Genomic DNA, 6,925 nt, shown 5'->3' on the forward strand with positions numbered 1-6,925 from the left:
AAAGAGAAACTTGAAACAAAACAAAACAGAAGAACGGAAGCCTTTCCTTGTGATCCATGCGCCCTGAACATAGTATATCATGCTGAATTTCTTTTTAAAGTCTGGTAAGTGTGAAAAATATTTGTGTTATCCTTGTCAGGATTTCTCAATCTTATTCTAGAGCTCTTTGAATTATTTTTCAAATGCTTAAATAATTTTATCATCCGCTGTTACAAGTTAGCTTTTTACCATTATTGTTACTCAGTTTGACATAAAGTTGGAGAGAAAAGGCTATCCTGACTACAGATAAAGACCGGAGGAAGGAAGTGCCAAGAAAGTAGGCAAATCTATAATGGCAGTCCTTCTATATGGATCATGTTGTAAGATGTCCTTGAGGTTGTGAAGGTCAGGCATGGGAGATGAGTTATCATAACTAAGGGAGTCATTATTGTCTGGAGCCACGCTATAGGTTCCTGTATCTGCTGAGACATGTGGCTGTTTTGGAAAGTGAATTAGGCCATTAAACCCAGCAAATTTCTGTCTCTCCCTGCAAATAATGGATGCTGATTGGATTTCAAGTTGATGAAAGAGCACTCACGTTCCTGTCTGTACAGGATTATGCATAATGGGTTATCTGAGGTATTGTCTAGACAACATTGAAACTCTTTTTTTTTTTTTTTTTGTGGTCTCACTGCACAAAATAAGCTTCTTTCTTTTTCTCTCACCATGTTTCATGCACTGCACAGTCGGCAACCAACACTCACACTCTTACACAGCCATCCACATTTGAGAGTTGCCTTTTACAAATAGTATTAGCTTTTTGCATCAGAAAGTGAGACAGCAACAAAAGTTAGAACTTACGAGGTAAGATACTGGGCAGCAGCATTTGGGGATTAAACTAGGAACTGACATGCTGTTAAATTTTATTTCAATTGAAAAAGCTTCAGATTTGGTTGATGGCAAAGAATAAGTAGCTTCTACAATGCAATTAGACAAAATGCATGGTTATGTCTGAATTTTTTAATTATAAGGAGATACTGAATTTCTTCCAGTAGTATTCTTGAGTATAAATGAGGGTGCTGGATCTGCCAGCTTCCACTCCAACAGTCATTTAGAATGTCTCTGAATAAATAATAATAATAATAATGATGTATGGTATGCTCTGTAGGATATTTTTCCAGATACGGAGATCTGTGACCAAAGGACTATACCTTTGCTGACTATCGTTGCGCATTATACCTGAGTCCTGGGAAAAATAGTTGGTAATTTTCAATGTGTAGCATTCACAGTCTAACAGCATGCTCCTTTGGCCATCTTGCTTTAAATCCAGTGAATATTCAACAGTGATGTTAAAACAAACTAAATAAAATAATGCTTACTTCATGATGCATAAATCAGAAATTATTCTATCAGTGCTAGGTCCACCTTTCCAAAAGATAGCATTAGCTCAGAGAAGGACACCGAAATACACACTTCTTCATCTCTTGACTACTGGCTTAATGAACTGTACTCCCAGGACAGCACTAATTTTGCTCTTTCTGCTCTCAATCACTTATTTTCTAGTTTCCAAGAAAAGACAGAGAATGCACATTCCCACTAAAAAAAAAAAAAGATTTAATATAGCAGTTAGACACCACAAGCTTCAGTGCAGTGTTCCATTTCTGTTCAGCAAAGTACTCAATAAAGTACATCATTTCATTTCTGAGGAACATATTTCAAGGTCTTGATGAAGTGACGGAGTCATGTAAAAGACAGGTCAGTGTGAAAAGAGAAAAATGTTCCCTTTCTCTGAATTATGCTTGTTTTTGCCTCTGCCAAACAAGTTAATAGTAGATATAAATGTAGTTTAGAGCATGAAAGAAGATCAAATTAAGTGCCTAGATTTGAATTGGAGTATATTCCACAATGCAGTTACAAGCTATTTCATAAATTCTGTGTGTTTAAATTATAATCAGAACAATGCTGCTAAAGTTTAGCTTGTGACCACAGTAGAATAACCGATTAATGACTGTTAAGTGGAATTTCCAAAATGAGAATAGGGTCCTGAAATGTCATACCAACACAGCTTGAGAAATATGTTTTTAAAATTCCTAAAAAACATCAGTCTCAGTAAAAGTCAAGTATTTAATCACCTAAAATTACTGCAGGCCATGATATTTGTTGCCATTCCCAAGATTTGCCTAAGAAAATCACTTCTGAGAGTTACTTGACAAGGCCACAGTTATTCCTCTTTTAAATGCAGCTTTGCTTCTGCTAATTAAGATTATCTACCACAGAACCACATGCAAGATAAAATCAAAGGGCCCTAAAAGTAGGAAAAGTATCTAGCATGCGGCTTGGAAAAGGACATAAGTAGTATCAGAATCTAGTATTTGCCGAAATCCAATGCAATAGAGTAATTCATTTATTTTAGATAACAAAGATATGCTTTTATTTTCTAAGGTGGTTAGAGAAGAAGGGAAAACATGGCCCTGTGAGAAAATGAAGATACCTAGCTGTGACTAGTATGGTACATGGAATGAAGAAATTGCAAGTTGCTTAAAAGGATCATTCTGGGAGGGGAAACTGAATGTCATTATAGAAGCACTTACTCTATCATCATCCTTTCGTGTGTGTGTGTATGTGTGTGTGCGTGTTTTCCTAAAACAACTTTCAGAGCTCGGAGTACTGGCAAAACTTTAAGGCCAAGGGTGTAACTAGTGATCTCGTTTCTTTGGGCAACCTTCTTAAGTTGTTCCGTGACAGCATACCTTTTCTTATTGATGGGTTCCAGTTCTATTTTGGTTTTCATTAGCAGATTTCATTACATTTTATCAGCTTGGATGGATTAAATAGAATTAGTTTTGATAAAGATAATATTGGAGCTTTTTTGTTGGTAAGTTTTGTCCTTACCAGATTTCTTAGGCTGTCAAGTAATCGCTAAGCAATCTCTTACCCAGACTGATTTCTAGTATACTCAGATAATTTATCTCTTATTATTATGTGGGTAGCTGCTGAGGATTACATTTACATCATCTCCATCCTGTTCTGGTAGCAGAGGAAGTTATCCCTCACAGGCATGGGGCTAAAATAAATGTGAACCTCCAAAAAGCAGGGGTTGCAGGGGTATGGAAGGAGCACACAGCCCCAGCCTTCAGCATCATGATTTCAGCAACACACAACCTTCCAGCTGCTCTCTTTGACAGTTTTCTCTCTCTGATTTCTTTGAGATTTTAACTGCCTCTAGATTTTCTGTGTTCCCTTTGAAAAGGAAAAGGCTAAATGATTAATTTTGCTTTCAACGATAGATGTGAAAGTCAGCTTGGCACCCTCCTGTGTCAAACGGCAGCACAAGAAGAACAAGAAGTGCCTGGTTTGCATCAGCTCCCTCAGTTCTTCTGTGAAGGAGGAACATGCCATGCTGCTTCCACTCCCACCACTCTCCTCAGCCTCAGGTCATGCTACCGAGTAATTAACATTAAAGCCATTAAGCTTTTTAGTACGTGAGTATGCCAAGCTCCAATTATTATCCCCCGATAACAAGCAAGTCTAAATGAAGCAGTAGATGTTCTGGTTCCTGTACTTTCTTTCCAGTCACTTTCTTCTACGTGCTGACTAAACTTGTGGGATGGTTACATCAAAATCAATGGAAGATTTTCTCTGTTGCGGATCCGACTGGCTGAGATCCCACTGACATCTGTTCCCTTCTCCTCCATGCCTACAGAGACCAGCATGAGGACTTGTACTTGAAGACAGTCCTTAAATCCAGATAAAATCATGTCTTTCTCAGATATGTCATGGTTGTTCCTCAGAAGTACTCAGGCTTATGTAGTAGACTTATTAAATACAGTGTCTTACTAAAGACACAAGCATGCTGGGTAGCCATTTCCTATACTTTAATTCCCATTTCATTACTCAAACCTAGTAAATTCTGTTTAACTAGAAGATAACAGTTACTTGGATAAACTTCAAAAAAAGCATCCAGTTCTGACTTAAAGCAGAAAAATATGACTAATCTATTAATTCCCATTGTAAATCTCTGCAATATTTAATATCCGACTTAAAATATGTATACCTTCTTCCTAATTTCATTGTTTAGTCTGGCTACAGATTCCTGCCTTTTGATGCCTTTATCCCCAAGTCCTTCAGCACCTGGTGTTTTATGATACATCTGTATTACAATCTTTATTTTTTTAAAAAAAAGCTGAACAGATGGGGTCCTTAGAGACTAAGCATTGTGTAGCACTTTCTCCAGTTCCTGAATAGAAGTCGAGGCTTTTTTTACACAGCTTGTCCGGTTTTTGAGTAGACTAGGAAAAATGTGGACATCAGATGTGGATACAATATTCCAGTATTAATTCCATTCAAGTGATATGAAGGAAGAAATACCACCTCCTCAGAAGCAAGGAGTACTCCTCTGCCTCTGACAAAGTACATGTCCTCTGGGACTCTCAAACTGATTTGACAGTTGTCACCACCCCAGCCATTCTTCCTGGTACACCTTCATTTCTCATTGCATACATTCTGTGCATCAGTCCAGGGGGTTCAGTAAAACACATTTTGTTGAAGAAGCTGAATTTATCAAGTAATCTGCAGCACTCTGTGGTTGCCCTGTCCCCCTTGTTGTATACCCACCATTCTACCAGCCTTCGTGTCACCTGCAAATCTTGTCTGCAGTCACCTTGCATGGGCTGGACCCAATACAGCTTCCTATGAAAGCATCGCTCTTCTCCTTCCAATGATGATTTCTCACTGTCTGCTACTTTGGAGGCCTACCAGGTAGCCATTGCTAGTGCAGTTTGGTGTATGCTCTGTTTGCACCATCAAACTTATTTTAACAGGTTGATTGCTTGGTTCGAGTAGCAAAATAGTTTGGCATCTAGGAGTTTGGAAAGCCCAAATCTTCTGTGATGGATGGTAGCAGCAATGTTCCAACTCCGTCCTGCAGGCAGCACTGAGCCTAGAGCATCCCCTACTGCTTCAGTCTCGGGATGGCACTCCCAGCCTGCCCGGAACGGGCTGTATACTTGGTGTTTGCTTTTCTCGTTCACCGTGAGGCAATCTCTTACTCATTAGGCGTTGTTTATTCTTACACTGAAAAAAATCAAAATCCTGTTTAAAACTGTTCTGAAGAAAGGGATTGTGATGTTTTCTCCCAATTCAATTCTTTTTTTTCAACTTCTGTAGCTGTTTTCTAAAAGCCCACTGCGCAAAACAGAAGGTGAAACTGTATTAAATAAAGACGATATAAAATAAGCTCTCTCTTTATATTTTATATCCCAAAGTATCCTACCAGCAGCCGTGCCTGTAATTCAGGAAAGATATGGAAACCCTACTCTAAGGAGTGAATTCTCAGAAGTCACTTCTTCGCATTTCATGATTCCATGAAATGGGATAGTCACTGTTCAACTCACACTTACTCAGGTCAGATATATTCTATTTACTCAGATATACCCTTCAGGGTAACATGCATAATGAGTGCTTTAACAGTTATATTCTTCAAACTGAATGTGTTGAAGATAACGTAGCTGAGTAATCAATGCAACAAAATAGCTGCTTTCCATCACCGTGGACAAATATTTGTTCTGATTTTCCTGATCCTGAGTATGGCGTGCTGGTTTATCATTGCTGGATAGTGAAATTTGCTTCATCTCGCTGAAACATTACTATGATACGCATACCTTGTTATTTCTTCCACTGTTTTCCTTCACTGTGTGTATTCTTGGTTTTGAGCAGTTTCTGTATGTTCACTAAATCTGCCCTCGTCATTTGCAGTGGTGGGCATTATTTTTGTCCCTGTTTCACATACAGAAAATGAGACATAGGTTGTTTCAAGGTGACAGAGGAAGTCATTGGCAAGGTCTGGCAAAAGCCCAGATGTCCTGAATTGGAGCCTAATGTTTAAACCATAAGGTCAGCGTTCCTCACACACTTGATCATGCGTGCTCTGCTGGAATTTGGTAGCAGCAGTTGTTAAATCAGAGTGCAGCAGTACCGTGGTAGCCTCTTGATTGCCTGAGTCAGGTGCTATATATTGAATGTGGAGATGAAGAACACCATCTCATGCTCTCATCATCAGCCCAACAGTCTGGGGAGGTGAGGGTTGCATTCTAAAAGCTGCTGCTACCTTTGCTCTCCGTTTAACTGGGAGGAGCCAGGGGTAGAGGAATACAGAGGTTCACTTAATAATTTGCATCCTAAAATCTTCTAATTCCATACAACAAGATGAGTAATATTTTCCCTTGGATAATATCAAATATATTTGTAGAACTGTCTTCTAATTCCATAACTCATTCAGCCTGTAATTGCCTTGTGATATTATTCCCCCCAAACCATTAATTTTATTATTTGTTCACCAAGTATGTTCTGAAAACATAAACAAGTACTAGAAACATGCTTTCATACCTGGGGAAGGTTTCTATCTCAGGAGAGAATTTGGAAGAGAGTCATCAACACGTCTTTACCTCTGGGAATAAGAGAGATTGTTGGCAACATTACACCAACAGTGTTTTTCTTCCAGCTGCACTCCCTAAACAAATCTAGTACTGCTGTTGAGATTTATCAATCAAGTACTGTAACTGTGTCATGATATTATGACTCCTTAATTTACTCTAAATCTTACTTTTTCATGTATATTAAATGTACTGCATTATTCAACGTTACTTTAGCTATCTACTATTTATTACAGTCACGGTAGGTTTTTCCTGATTCCCTCAACCCTTAAGCTCTCATTCTTTTCTGTTATTGTATGTGTCTTATTTGTCTTTCTCTTCACTCACAATCTTAAATTATTTTCAGTATTTCCATTAAAAACAGTCATGCTGTTTGTAATTCCAATCTGCACTGGTCCTGTAAGCATGTTTCTCTTTTAAAGCCATGCAGTTATTCCCTGATCTGTAATACGCAATAAACAGGTTACCCTGTGCAACTAGATGGAAGATTAAATCGGTGCTTTTGTTAGCTAGTT

The sequence above is a fragment of the Oxyura jamaicensis genome, chromosome 4 (genome assembly GCF_011077185.1).
Source record: "Oxyura jamaicensis isolate SHBP4307 breed ruddy duck chromosome 4, BPBGC_Ojam_1.0, whole genome shotgun sequence".
NCBI classification, from domain to species: Eukaryota; Metazoa; Chordata; class Aves; order Anseriformes; family Anatidae; genus Oxyura; species Oxyura jamaicensis.